At 34.6% G+C, this 15,840-nt stretch overlaps 1 protein-coding gene across 1 annotated transcript in view; it reads left to right on the top strand.

Moving 5' to 3' along the window:
• PRR16 (proline rich 16) overlaps positions 1-15,591 on the top strand; it is a 278,334-nt gene extending 262,743 nt beyond the window's left edge. The window contains exon 4 of the transcript XR_009053978.1: positions 14,384-15,591. The gene's annotated coding sequence lies outside the window, so the exon portion shown is untranslated. The remainder of the gene's footprint in view (positions 1-14,383) is intronic.
• Positions 15,592-15,840: the final 249 nt, after the last annotated feature.

Here is a 15,840-nt window from a genome sequence, read left to right as displayed (position 1 = left end):
TTGTCCTTATAAGCACTGTGGGATGGAACTTAGTTTTGAGCCTCAGACTCCAAAACCATAACGTCATACTAGGCTCTGTGTTTAGAATTTGCTAATTGATCAATCCATGTAGAGTTTAGCATTAATTAGCCAATAGTAAGGAAACACCATAGGATGGCAGATAATTTAGATGAATGAATGAATGAAGCAAGCAAGTATATATTGCATGTATCCTGTGGAAGGAGTATTTTGTAAGTGATTAGATATGTATTTAATCATAAGTAGTTGGTGGTAGTTTTGACTAATTTAGTGATAAGTAGTTGGTGGTAGTTTTAACTAATTTAATGATTTATTTGTGCCCATAATGAGCAGCAGAACAAGATTTCTAGAAAGTATTCTTCAAGGTAATACTTTCAATTTGGACTCTAAAGAATAAAACAAAATTACTTTTTTTTCAGATTATTTGCTCTTTTTCTATGGAAGGCTTTAATTATACTTAATCATAGCATTTCTGTAGAAATAATACATTTTTTTCAAAAGGTTGAAAAAATATCCCCAATCTGAGGTAAGCTTCTAAGATATGCTTTTAAATAGTCTTTTATAAATACACATATTGAAATAATTATAAATATATTATTAATCTTACAGCATTACCACATCATAGTCACTTCACTATTAGAAATAACATCTTTCATAAAACATAATTTCCATCATTATTAAAAATTATGTCATCAAACTGATTTCAGCTGAATTAAATTAATTGGCAAAATAATTGAAAAACACCCTTTTCAAACTGATACAATTCTACATACATATACATATGTAAAAATACAAATTTACAGTTTAAGATAATAAGTGCTTTCTACTGTGTGAATGCAAATGTTCCATGGATAAGAGAACTTCTCTATTTTTATTTATATCTATTGCTAATTTTCATAGAGAATTTCCCCAAATTCAATTGTTCAGTACTTAGATATCATACATGGATTTTACAAACTGTGTCCTTATTTCAGAAGGTAAAGTTTGCATGGCTAGTTTACACACTAGATAAAGATTCTATTTTTCTATGTAAAAGTGTCAACATCTTAACAAGTGGACACTAATAATTTACTTATAAAAATGAATAAAAATATTGATTTGTCATGTAAATCTTTTAAGGCATTCGTTAAACTGATTTTATGTTACTCCTTGTAGTTCATGTGCCTTGTTCTTATGTCCTTACTTTTGAATGAAAAACCAAACACAATAGAGCATAGTTATAGACAAAGCGGAACATGTGCTTGGGGCTATTCTGAATTTCAAAGTTAAGCCTTGGAGTGGGGCCGATGAAACAAGTCTGTTTGGGACAGACTTATTTCAGGATCAGTTTCATGGGTGTGTGACCATCACAATTGCACAGGGCCCTGTCTTCAGATGTATCCCCCCCACCCCCTCCGCCATACCCACACACTCTTAGGCTTGGGGTTTAATGCTCTGCAGTCGTTGTCTTGATATTTTTATCTTCGAATTTGTGTTGCATAAGTGAAGTTTGATAGGATAATGGAGAATGTGCCTGGGGCCTGAAGCTGTCTCTTAGGTGTGATTCCACATTCAACACCCACCTGGATGAGCTCCAGGTCACCCACTTCCCCTCACATACCAAGATCACTGCCACCCTCTAGCTCTGTGGCAGCCAAAACACTGGCAGCCCTGTGATGAGCTCTGACTTACAGAGCAGAGCCCCAGGGAGCGTGGGGGTCTGCACTCAACCTGAACAGAGAGCATGACATTAAATAGCAGATAAAATAAAGAAAAAGAGAAAGACTGGGTAAGAAAGGACAGAACTATTTTTTTTCTGTACTTTTTGAACAAGGGCCATGCATTTTACTTTTTCACTGGACCCTGTACGTTTTGGAGCTAGACTTGGTAATTTAGAACTAATATTATTGAATGTCATGTCTGAAATACTAGCTCAGATGAGAAGGGCAATTTTTTTTTTTTTAGAACTTTTATTGAGATACAGTTAACGTACAAGAAACTGCATATATTTAGAGTGTACAACTTGGTATCCCAATCTCCCAATTCATTCCCCCCCAAACCTCCCCACTTTCCCCACTTGGTGTCCATAAGTTTGTTCTCTACATCTGTGTCTCTATTTCTACCTTGCAAATGGTTGTACCATTTTTCTATATTCCGCATATATGTGTTAATATACGGTATTTGTTTTTCTCTTTCTGAATCACTTAACTCTGTATGACAGTCTCCAGGTCCATCCATGTCTCTACAAATGTCCCAGTTTCATTGCTTTTTACAGCTGAGTAATATTCCTTTGTATATATGAACCACATCTTTTTTATCCATTCTTCTGTTGATGGACATGTTTCTTTTTGGATTATGGTTTTCTCTGGGTATATGCCCAGTAGTGGGATTACTGGATCATATGGTAGTTCTATTTTTAGTTTTTAAAGGAACCTCCAAACTGTTTTCCATAGTGGCTGTACCAACTTACATTCCCTCCAACAGTGCAGGAGAGTTCCCTTTTCTCCATAGATTAGTTGACCATAGTTTATCTATGGGCTTTCTATCCTGTTCCATTGATCTATAGTTCTGTTTTTGTGCCAGTACCATACTGTATTGATCACTGTGGCCTTGTAGTATAGTTTGAAGTCAGGAAGCCTGATTCCACCAACTCCGTCTTTCCTTCTCAACATTGCTTTGGCTATTCGGGGTCTTTTGGTTTCCGTACAAATTGTAAAATTTCTTGTTCTAGTTCTGTGAAAAATGCCATTGGTAATTTGATGGGGATTGCATTGAATCTGTAAATTGCTTTGGGTATTATAGTCATTTTCACAATGTTGACTCTTCCAATCCAAGAACATGGTATATCTCTCCATCTCTTTGTATCGTCTTTGAATTCTTTTATTAGTGTCTTATAGTTTTCTGAGTACAAGTCTTTTACCTCCTTGGTTAGGTTTATTCCTAGGTATTTTATTCTTTTTGTTGCAATGCTGAGTGGGAGTGTTTCCTTAATTTCTCTTCTGATCTTTCATTGCTAGTGTATAGAAATGCAAGAGATTTCTGCGTGTAAATTTTGCATCCTTCAACTTTACCAAATTCATTGATTAACTCAGGGAGTTTTCTGGTGGCATCTTTAGGATTTTCTATGTATAGTATCATGTCATCTGCAAATAGTGACAATTTTATGTCTTCTTTTCCAATCTGCATTCCTTTTATTTCTTTTTCTTCTCTGATTGCTTTGGCAAAGACTTCCAAAACTCTGTTGAATAGTAGTGGCAAGAATGGACATCCTTGTCTTGTTCCTGATCTTAGAGGGAATTCTTCCAGTTTCTCACCATTGAGAATGATGTTTGCTGTGGGTTTGTCATATATGGCCTTTATTATGTTGAAGTAGGTTCCCTCTATGCCCACCTTCTGGAGAGTTTTTATCATAAATGGCTGTTGAATTTTGTCAAAAGCTTTTTCTGCATCTATTGAGATGATCATGTGGTTTTTATCCTTCAGTTTGTTAACATGATGTATCACATTGATTGATTTGCATACTGAAGAATCCTTGCATTCCAGGGATAAACCCCACTTGATCATGGTGTATGATCCTTTTAATGTGCTGTTGGATTCTGTTGGCTAGTATTTTGTTGAGGATTTTTGCATCTAAATTCATCAGTGATATCGGTCTGTAATTTTCTTTTTTTGTAGTATCTTTGTCTGGTTTTGGTATCAGGGTGATAGTGGCCTCATAAAATGAGTTTGGGAGTGTTCCTTCCTCTGCAGTTTTTTGGAAGAGTTTGAGAAGGATGGGTGTTAGCTCTTATCTAAATGTTTGATAAAATTCACCTGTGAATCCATCTGGTCCGGACTTTTGTTTTGAATCGCAGTTTCAGTTTCATTACTTGTGATTGGTCTGTTCATATTTTCTATGTCTTCCTGATTCAATCTTGGAAGTTTATACCTTTCTAAGAATCTGTCCATTTCATCCAGGTTGTCCATTTTATTGGCATATAGTTGCTTGTAGTAATCTCTTATGGTGCTTTTTATTTCTGCAGTGTCTGTTGTAACTTCTCCTGTTTCCTTTCTAATTTTATTGATTTGAGTCCTCTCCCTCTTTTTCTTGCTGAGTCTTGCTAGAGGTTTATCAATTTTATTTATCTTCTGAAAGAACCAGCTTTTAGTTTTATTGACTTTTACTATCATTTTCTTTGTTTCTATTTCATTTATTTCTGTTCTGATCTTTATGATTCTCTCCTACTAACTTTGGGTTTTGTTTGCTCTTCTTTCTCTAGTTTCTTTAGGTGTAAGGTTAGATTGTTTATTTGTGATTTTTCTTGTTTCTTGAGGTAGGATTGTATTGCTATAAACTTCCTTCTTAGAACTGCTTTTGCTGCATCCCATAGGTTTTGGGTTCTTGTGCTTTCACTGTCATTTGTCTCTAGGTATTTTTTGATTTCCTCTTTGATTTCTTCAGTGGTTATTCAGTAGCATATTGTTTAGCCTCCATATGTTTGTGTTTTTTACAGTTTTCTTCCTGTAATTGATTTCTAATCTCATAGCGTTGTTGTCAGAAAAGATGCTTGATATGATTTCAATTTTCTTAAATTTACCAAGGCTTGATTTATGACCCAAAATGTGATCATCCTGGAGAATGTCCCGTGTGCACTTGAGAAGAATGTGTAATCTATTTTTTCTGAATGTAATGTCCTATAGATATCTCTTAAGTCTAGCTGATTCATTTAAAGCTTGTGTTTCCTTATTAATTTTCGTGTGGATGATCTGTCCATTGGTGTAAGTGGGGTGTTAAAGTCCCCCACTATGATTGTGTTCCTGTTGATTTCCTCTTTCATAGTTGTTAGCCTTTGCCTTATGTATTGAGGGGCTCCTGTATTGGGTACATATATATTTGTAATTATTATCTCCTCTTCTTCTTGGATTGATCCCTTAATCTTTATGTAATGTCCTTTCTTGTCTCTTGTAATATTTTTTATTTTTATCTGATATGAGTATCACTACTCTAGCTGTCTTTTGATTTCCATTTGCATGGAATATCTTTTTCCATCCCCTCACTTTCAGTCTGTATGTGTCCCTAGGTCTGAAGTGGGTCTCTTGGAGACAGCATATATATGGGTCTTGTTCTTGTATCCATTCAGCCAGTCTGTGTCTTTTGGTTGGTGCATTTAGTCCATTTACATTCAAGGTCATTATTGATATGTATGTTCCTATTACCATTTTCTTAATTGTTTTCTTTTTGTTTCTGTAGGTCCTTTTCTTCTCTTATGTTTCCTGCTTAGAGAAGTTCCTTTAGCATTTGTTGTAGCACTGGTCTGATGGTGCGGAATTCTCTTAGCTGTTGCTTGTCTGTAAAGCTTTTGATTTCTCTGTCGAATCTGAACGAGATCCTTGCTGGGTAGAGTATTCTTGGTTGTAGGTTCTTCCCTGTCATCACTTGAAATATATCATGCCACTCCCTTCTGGCTTGCAGAGTTTCTGCTGAGAAATCAGCTGTTAACCTGATGGGAGTTCCCTTGTATGCTAATTGTCATTTTTCCTCTTGTTGCTCTTAATAATTTTTCTTTGTCTTTAACTTTTGTCAGTTTGACTACTATATGTCTTGGCATTTTTCTCCTTGGGTTAATCCTGTCTGGGACTCTCTGTGCTTCCTGGACTTGGGTAGCTATTTTCTTTCCCATGTTAAGGAAGTTTTCAACTAGAATCTCTTCCAATATTTTCTTGGGTCCTTTCTCTCTCTATTCTCCTTCTGGAACCCCTATAATGCAAATGTTGGTGTGTTTAATGTTGTCCCAGAGGTCTCTTAGGCTGTCTTCATTTCTTGTCATTCTTTTTTCTTTATTCTTTTCTGCATTAGTGATTATCACCATTCTGTCTTCCAGGTCACTTATTTGCCCTTCTATCTCAGTTAATCTGTTGGTTCCTTCTAGTGTATTTTTCATTTCATTTATTGTGGTATATATCTCTGTTAGTTCTTTAATTCTTCTAGGTCTTTGGTAAACTTTTCTTGCAACTTTTTGATCTTTGCTTCCAGTCTTTTTTCAAAGTCCTGGATCATCTTCACCATCATTATTCTGAATTATTTTTCTGGAAGGGTGCCTATCTCCTCTTCATTTAGTTGTTTTTCTGGGGTTTTATCTTGTCCCTTTGTCTGGTACGAAGTCTTCTGCCTTTTCATTTTCTCTATGTTTCTGTGGCTGTGGTTTTCTGTTCCACAAAACGAAATACTGCTGATACTGCTGTCTGCCCTCTTGTGGAGGAAGCTATCTAGGAGGCTCCTGCGTGCTTTCTGATGGAAGGGACTGATGGTGGGTTGGGCTGGGTGGGCCCGGCTCAGTAAAACTTTAATCTGATTTGGCGGGCAGAGCTCAGTAAAACTTTAATCTGCTTGTCTGCCAATGGGCTGTGTTCCCAAGTTGTTGGTTGTTTGGCCTGAGGCGACCCAGCACTGGAGCTTAGAGGCTCTTTGGTGGGGCTAATGGTGGACTCTGGGAGGGCTCACACCGATGAGCACCTCCCAAAACACCTGCCGCCAGTGTCCCCCCGCCACAGCTGCCCCCCACCTCTGCAGGCAACCCTCCAACACCAGCAGGTAGGTCTGGTTCAGTCTCCTATGGGGTCACTGCTCCTTCTCCCTGGGTCCTGGTGAGCACACTTTTTTGTATGCCCTCCAAGAGTGGAGTCTCCATTTCCCCCAGTCCTGTGGAGGTCCTGCAATCAAATTCTGCTGGCTTTCAAAGTCTGATTCTCTGTGGATTTCTCCTCCCGTTGACGGACTCCCGGGTTGGGAAACCTGACTTGGGGCTCAGAACCCTCATTTTAGTGGGTGGATTTCTGTGGTATAACTGTTCTCCAGTTTGTGAGTCACCCACCCAGCATTTATGGGATTTGATTTTAACACGATTGCACCCCTCCTACCATCTCATTGCAGCTTCTTCTTTGTCTCTGGATGTGGGTTGTCTTTTTTGGTGAGTTCCACTGTCTTTCTATCGATGATTGTTCAGCATTTTGTTGTAATTCCAGTGCTCTTGCAAGAGGGAGTAAGTACACATCCTCCTACTCTGCCATCTTGAACCGTCTCTGAGAAGGGCAATTCTGAAGTGCATGATATTTTAGGGTATCAGGTACTTATTTTAGAAAATAACCATCTGGCCTTATAGACTTAAATATCAGTCTCTCTAAATTGTTACTTTGCCAGGCACATATGCACTTACTAACTATCCTATCCTATCCTCAGTACATCAGGCATAACCTACAAGTTTGTTCAGTGTGTCTTGTTCATGGAATTACAGATTCCATATGCAGTACCTACACTGCTGCTGGGCTCAGGAAAACAGGGCAGCTATCAGAGTCACACATATTTTAGAAAATGTCATAGATAATTCATGAGAAGAAATTAGTTGTGTTAACATAGAACATGATGCTAGAATTAGCAGTATCATTTTCCTCATATCCAAATAGTCACTTTCAAGGTAATTTTCTCAGTATTCATAGTTTGTGAGGCATGAAATAAATGTTATGCCAAACTAGCTAGATGTTTAATGGAACTTAAAGATGAAAGTGGAGTGCATCCATACCTGGCTTTTCCTAATTTAATCATATGTGCTGAGTTCTATGTGTATCTGTATAATAACTAAAACAATTAAACGTTTTATAACTTGGATGAGATACATGGGCAGAATATAAAGCATACTACATGGGTGAAAGGAAATAGCATACAACCTTTTAAAAAATGTACCTAGATCTTTTTATCTGTCTACCTAGAAAGCTTCACCTACATTCTCTTTCAAACTGATAACACATAGCTTATGTATCTTTTGAAAACAAGATTACTTCAGAATTTTTATCATTGAAAGGTCTTTGAAACTTATTTTTGCACACCTTGAAAAAATTCTGTGCAACTTCTTCCACTATAGTGGTTTCATCCTTTTCTTAATTCTTTCTGAAAGTGTTTTTAGGTGTCATTCAAAATTCTCACTCTCATCAGACTTTGCTGTTGCAGGCATTTCATGAGCAAGACAGGCATGGCATGGTTCAGAGGGGACTCAGGTGTTAGTTATATCTTCAGGCTATACAAAAATTGCAGGGGGTGCACAATTTTCCCTTAAACCTCCTTCTGACCACTCTTAGTCTTCTACACATCACAGAATATTGAAACCAATTACATTTGATAAATGCATGGATGACAAAGAAACTTCATATGTATAAACACCCATGCCTACTAATTTTAGGCTCAACTGGACAATTAATTTCACATGACCCCAATAGGCCACACTTGACAATAGTTTCATTAGAAGGATACAATACAATAAACAAAGGAAGTCCGTTGGGCAATATTAGGTGATTCTTTAACATGACAGTTCCCACAAGTGTCTAGAGCTAAAGTCTCTCTCCAGCACTGCAAAGTGACAGCACAGGTATAAATCTGAGATCATGGGTAAGTGTAAGACCTACTCTAACACTTCCTATGTCCCAAATAGAAATCAGTACCTTTTATAACAGCCTGTAAGCAAAGAACATCCCCCGTTATAAAAATGAACTTCACTCAAGAAATCCCACAAGGTACTTATAGTCATTCACAGTCTCTAGACCAGATGCCTTTACAAATCAGTGCTTATTTTTATCATAAGCAATGTAGCCTGGTAATACAGCTGGCATTCTACCGGTGTTAGATTTCCATGGAAACAAAGCTAGAAAGTTAACTCAAGGTCATTTTTCTTTTCATAGAGAAGGAGGAAATATTTCACTTTCCCTCTATTCACATTAGGAAAGAAATATTTTGGGAATTTGGGTTACCAAACTGGCCTTCTTCTCTAACTTATAAAGCAATAAAATTTAAAATGACAGCTATAATGTAACAAAAAAGAAAAAAGAAAAAAAAGTTCTCAAAAAAGTAGATTAGAAAAACTAATAAAGATAAAAAGAAAATTAACAAAAATTATCAAACTATAAAAAAGGAAAAATTGATTAAAAATAATTTTTTATTTTGAAAAGAATGTCAAAATAATATTTTTTTTGCCAAGTGTCTAAGCTTGTTAGGGCTGCTGTAACAAAAACATCACAGACTAGGTGGCCTAAAAACAAACATTTATTTCTTACAGCTGGAGGCCAGGAAGTCCAAGAGCAAGGCACCTATAGATTCGGTGTCTGGTGAAAGCCTATTTCCTGCTTCCTTCTCCTTGTATTCTTAAATGGCAGAATGGTTGAGAGCTCTGTGGCTTCTCCTTTATAAGAGTACTAATCCCATTCATGAGGGTTGTGCCCTCATGACACATTCACCTCCAAAAGGCCACACCTCAAAATGCCATCACATTGAGGATTAGGTTTAAACATATGAATTTTGTAGGGACACAAATATTCAGCCTATAGTGCCATTGAAGATGAGGAAGAAAAAAATAGAGACGAAATAAATGAGGAACTGTAGGAATCAGAAAGGAAAACACTTAAGGGACTTCTGTGTTTCAGTGTGGATAAAATAGTTAATTTTATAGAAAAAATATAAATGACCAAAGGCTTCAAGAAACATTTAAACAACAATAACAAGAGAAGAAAATAAAAAACAGTCAAGACTTTCCCACTAAAATGTCATCATAATGAAATAATTTTATGGACCATTTTTTATCACTGACACTGTTCAACGTTTTACTGGAGACACTAAACAATGAAATAAGACAAAAATAAAAACCACAGAAGGTCTAAATTTTGAAAAAAAAAGGTGAAACTCCATAGGCAATATGATTACTTTTCTAGGTAATTCAAGAGAATTGATAAAAACCTATTAGTACCAATAAGAGAAAGTAGTAAATTAGCTAGATATAAGAATATTAAAAATTCAATATAGTCTTCTATAACAGTAAGAAACACAAAATATAATTTTAAGATATTTTATCAAAATAGCATGAAAGCTATATACTATCTAGGAATAAATCTAACAAGAAATGTTAAAGATGTCTGTGAAGAAAATAGTGAGTACTGAGCAACCTAAAATGAAAGTCTAAATAATTGTGATGATCCATTATGTTTCTCATATGAATACTTAATATTGTACAAATGCCAGTTCTGACCCAATTACTTTGTAAATTCCATGCCAACCCATAGAATTTTAAATTTTGCTAACAAAACAAAACAAAACAAAAAAATCCCCCCAAAACCCAAACAAACAAACAAAAAAAACCTGAATCTGAAATGTATACTGGAGAGGAAATAAATGACAAGTGTCCAGAAATACACCATGTATGTATGTGAATTGTTCTATGATAATAATAGCATATCAAAATACAACAAAATATACATAATTCAGTAAACACTGTTAAAGTAATTGGTAATCCATTGGAAAAATACATTAGGTTCATAAGTAATACTACAACAAACAAGTTAGATAGATTCAACCATTTGATTGACAAATTTTTCTGTACCAGGTCAGATAGTAAACATTTTATTCTACGTGGGCCCTGCTCTTTGCTACAGATAGTCACCTCTATAGTGATAGTACCAAATGAATGGTGTGAAGGGTAGCAAATTTGGCTTCAGGTGATAGTGCCGACATTGATTTAATTTCACCAGAGCCAAACTTTCCCTACTTGGAAATTGGTTAGAATATCTACGTCATAGCTTGATATAACAATTCAATAATATGTGACATATTTAGCTCTGTGTTTAGATATAATAGGAATCTAAGTTTTAATCCTTACTTTTTCCATGCTTGACATAATGTCTGTCTTATAGTGGGTACTGCATACATTTTTATTTAACTAAATTAAGTGAAAATTTCTTGCTGCTAATACTTTAACAGTTTGGGAGAAATAAGACAGATTTTATTGAAAAGACTTTGATCTCTTCATAGTCACTACTTCTTAAAATGAAGCAGACTCATAAAACATAACCCGTTGTCCCATAGTTTAAAATATTTTAAATTATATTATGTATATATAATATATATTTATATATAAGTACTTATATCTTTTATAAAATTTTATATTTTATAACAATATATAATTTATATATACAAATTTATATATTTATGCCTAATAAATATAGATTATAAAGAAGAGAATCACAAAAATTACACCAAGATTCAAATACATATGCAATTATGAGACATTTCTGTTTGGACAAATTTTTTCTAATATTTTTAGCTTTTCCTTAGCATTATTTGCTGTCTTTGAGACTTTAAAATCATGTTGCCCTTACTGTGTAGAAATACTCTGTCATTTAAGATGCTACTTACATAAATTAATTTAACTTGACATTTAATGACTCAAAGCCTAAAAATTATCTAGTGTCATTCATATTTTGCTTATCATATCTGGGTCTGAAAAATTTACAAGAATGAAAAAGTGACCTTTGGAGACTTGAAAACCTTAACCTATTCTATCCAAAATGTGAAGAAAATTTCAATTAGTTTTAAGCAGAGCCTTTTTAAACAGAATGAAGCAATTAACCCACTGATCTGAAGGATGGATCAGAAAGCATTGCCATGAGTCTTCAACTTATTGCTGGTTATACAAAATCTTGATGTATATTATTATGTTTGATTATTTTAATGCTGAGTAAATTTATTTAACTTGTATAATTGTGATGATGCATTACATGATTCTGTATTTGAAGGAAACATACAAAAAAGAGAGAATGTGGAGGTTTAAAAATATTCGTATTTTAAAACCTGCAATAATGAAAATTCATGACATTTTTTAATCAGCAAGTTATGCACACAATGTTATTTGGGGATTTTCTTTAGTGTGAAAAAATATTTGAGCCTGAGGTTAACGGATTGAATGTGATATGTGATACCACACAGTGAGAGGCCTAGATATCTGTAATGCATCTTCAAAACTCAGTAAGGCTTAAGCGTAATCCAGTCAGTGGATATAGACATGCACTTGCTAGAATATTTTATTCTCTGCTTTAAATGTATGATCATTGAAGACTCAGAAGCAATATCTGCTTCCATGAGATACCTAAAAATTTGGCGGAACAGAAAAAGCTTCATAGGTAATGTTTGTTCTTAACTTAAATAGATAGAAAATTAATGAAACTCTCTCCCAATGAAGTAAAAAAGAATGGGTTCTTTTTCTCTCTTCAATTTGCCACTAAGAAAACATCTGCAACCAGAATTACTAGTTATTGCTTTCAGCTGATGTCCTGACATTCCTTTGCTATAAATGCCTGCCATACGTGTCCCCTCTTCTCCTCCATGGTATTCTCCATGTTTCCTCCAGCCACTCTTCTTACTAGAATTCTTCAGTACTTCCCGTTACATTTAAGATAAAAATCTAATTTTTTTTCACATAGTATAAAAGGACACTTTGGCCCCTGCCAGCCTCTTGAGAAACAACTATATTTTCTCCCTTCACTTTGATGCTGTACATTATTGAAGGTACCACACTGGCCCCTGCTTCTGCGTCTTTGCCCATGCAGTTCTCTGCCTTTGAAATACTCACATTTCGTAACAGCAATGTATTGCTTTTGCAAACCCCATCCCATTCCTCAAGTCTCAATTCAAATGTTATCTTCTGTAGGCTTCTACTCGCATGCTCATTCTTTATTTTATACTTACATATATTGATATTACAGCACAAATCTTTTACTATGAATACTACCTTCTGGGTACTCACCTTTTTGGAGGGCAGGACATCATGTTTTTGTATCTCTGGTTCCTAGAGCAGTATCTGGTATACAATAGATGATGAATACATATTTTTGAATGAATAATAGATTGCTTTACTGGTTTTAATAAGCTGTAGTAAATAATGGTGTAACCTGTTTAAAAGTCCTATATCACGAAATATAATTGATACAGTTAGTTGTCTTGGCCCTAAGTACATGAATTATGTTCCCATATATTTGTAGAAAGTCACCTTTGTGTGTTTTTCATACTTTCTAATAGTGAAACTAAAAGATTAATTATTGTAAGGCTGTTGCTGATACTTTAGTAATCACTTGAATGCCGATTTCCTTTATATAAGTAAAAGAAAAACATAAAGGAGGTTTATATTTCTAGGTGATACAAAAATGGCACAGGCAGATACAACCAATACTGTTGAATTGAGTACAGGTTAGGCCAGTTCGGTCCAGCCATCTCTACTCCTCTACTGACATGGCCTCGCATCTCCTTAACTACATGATGAAATCTTGTCTTCTACGATGTCTCTGTCTTTCATAGAATGTCTTTAATGATGAGCCAGATTAAGCCCTCAACACACATTGGCTGTATGCGTTGGGTGATTTGGAGTTGAGAGAGAGAATTATTTTTTTCATTTTGATTATTTATTTAAATTATTTCATTCTGGGACTTTATCTAGCTGGTTGAGAGTAAAAATGAAAATAATTCTCATTCATCCAACAGAATGGTAATAAGTGGGTTTGTCACAGAAGGACTAAACGATTTACTCTGTTGTCTCAATGTATGTTTGCGTGTATTCCAGAAAGTACCTTGAATTTGGGGTTCACCTACTCCCAAAAGAAAGCGTTAAAACATGGGGTTCTCAGATGGATTTAAGAGATTAAAGATACACTTAAAACCATTACTCTCTGTCCCTGAGTTTTCCAATAATTTATTAATCAATTAATTTTGACGAGGTTTATTTTAATAACTTTCTGGATCTATTATAATAAGTCATTGCATGAATATTCTCTATTACATCATAACGTAAAGAGAAGACCATTCACCCTCCACTTGAAGTGGTGCTAAGCGTGTTTATTGTCAGGTGGGCAGGGTGAAAATTATGGCTAGGTTTCATTTCTTATTGTTTTCAGAAAAATGTATTCATTAATAACAAATGTGGATATAAGTTATTTTAAGGTGCTGATTTGAAAGTATTGCAGGTATTCATAAAGTAAAGGAAGACTCATTCTTGGGCAAGTCTGCTGCATCATGGAAAAGGGTTCTTTTCGGCAATTTGATAATACATTTAGACTATATAAACTGCGATGAAACATTACATTAGGAAAAATGTTTTGAAAATCCTGTTTTTTTTAAAATGAAGGCTCTACCTTAATAAATATTTCTTGATTAACTGTTTTTTGAAGGTGATACATAGTGAAAAGTTTATAGTCTTAAAATTTATGAAGTATTTTGAGAACTTGGCATATTTATAAGTGGACAAATTTATCTGAAGTGTTAAAAACTGTTAGAGATAAGAGAAAATCTTTTCATTGAAATATAAGCATGCTACTACTAAATTTTGATGACTAAATTATCAAACATTGTTTTTACATATAAACTTTAAATGGAATATATGTTCATAATGTTTATACATTTAAAGTAAAATCCTTGATAATTCAAAGAATTTTAAATTATGCATACTATTAACAAATGATTTCTCATTCTTAATTTTTATGTGTTTTTGTTAAACTATACTTCCTGTTTAAACTGATCTTTTGTATTTCGTTTTCTTTTCTCTGACAGCTCCTTCAGGTTGGAAGGAATACCTTTATTTGGAGGCATGTCAGTTCATTTTTCTCACTTCAGATTCATCATTATGACTTCTTGAGGCCAGATCTAATTTTGAAGTAACCAGAAACCTGTCTATCTTGGAGCAGCAAACCCCTCAACTTGGAGCACAAATGATCACTGATATGGTCTGCATAAAAACATCTGCCTCTAGTCTGACAGCCATGAGCAGAGCCCTGGGGGCAAAAAAAGCCACAGCCTTAAATCTCTTCACTCAGAAATTACCAAGAAGATTAAAAAAAAAAAAAAAAAAAAGATGAAAAGGACTAAACAAGCAAGCCTACAAAAAAACCAAAAAGCAAACAAAATCCATCTTATTTTTACCATTGAAATTATTCCCAGACGTGAGCCCCCCAAAATTATATTCAGTAACGAAGCCAGTAAATTATACATTGATTTATCATTTGGGAAGGTGAAAGTATAGAAATAGTATCTGTAGCCAGAACTACTCAGCATTTCAAAATCTGTAGACAAAAACAAAGAAAAAAATGAACAGAGGAACATTGCATCAAAGAACAGTATTAGGACAGAATGTTGCTGTTTGCAAAGAGAGAGGATGTTTGTCATCTTGTGTACACCTTCAAAGCCATAATGGAATAAGAGTATTATTGTCAATTGCTTGAAAAATTTATGCATTCAATCTTTCACCCCATATTGGTCAAGAGAGGGGGGATCAGTTCTTGCTGATTACTTCTCAATGCACTTCTACTATTTGCACTGTCACTTCCATTCAGGGTAATGATGTGTGCTGTTATTTGCACAGATGGTCCCATGAGTCTTGAGACCACAACAGTTTCTTGCAGGAGTCCAAAAAGGAAACATTTAAGAATGCTCGAAACATTGATTTCTGTTTCTTTTATAAAAAAATCAGTTATCTAATTAAAAAAATGGACTTGTCTCAGATTAAAGAACAAGTACAGAATAATAATGAAAAAGCATCAGTGTGGTCGAATGAATGAAAAAGGGATCAAAAAATTTTTTTTTTTAGTGAGGATCATTTTATATCATTAACAGCCAAGAAGTCAAATACAGTGAACTGTACACTAAACATCTGTGTTGAACATCTATTTGTTCTCTTAACAAAATCATTTGTAATTTGTATTTGACATATAAGAGATTTTTATAGCCATTTATCTATGCTTCATGGGAAAACGTACTAGACAACAAACAGCATTTTCAGTTTATTTTTCTAAATAAATGTGTTGTTTGTATTATTTGTAGTTGCTTATTCAATTTGGTTTTCATTACCTGGAATATGTTTCCTTTAGTCATTGCAAGCTTTTGTCATGCTAATTCAGAACTAATGGAAGACTGAAATTTCAAATATTTTTGTGGTATAAAAGTGTGCTTTCTATTCCCTAAACTCTGAACAAAAATGATATATTTCTCACCAGAACTTTCTTGTCAAAGGT

This window comes from Hippopotamus amphibius, chromosome 1 (genome assembly GCF_030028045.1).
Source record: "Hippopotamus amphibius kiboko isolate mHipAmp2 chromosome 1, mHipAmp2.hap2, whole genome shotgun sequence".
NCBI classification, from domain to species: domain Eukaryota; kingdom Metazoa; phylum Chordata; class Mammalia; order Artiodactyla; family Hippopotamidae; genus Hippopotamus; species Hippopotamus amphibius.
This window is presented reverse-complemented; position numbering and strand designations above follow the sequence as displayed.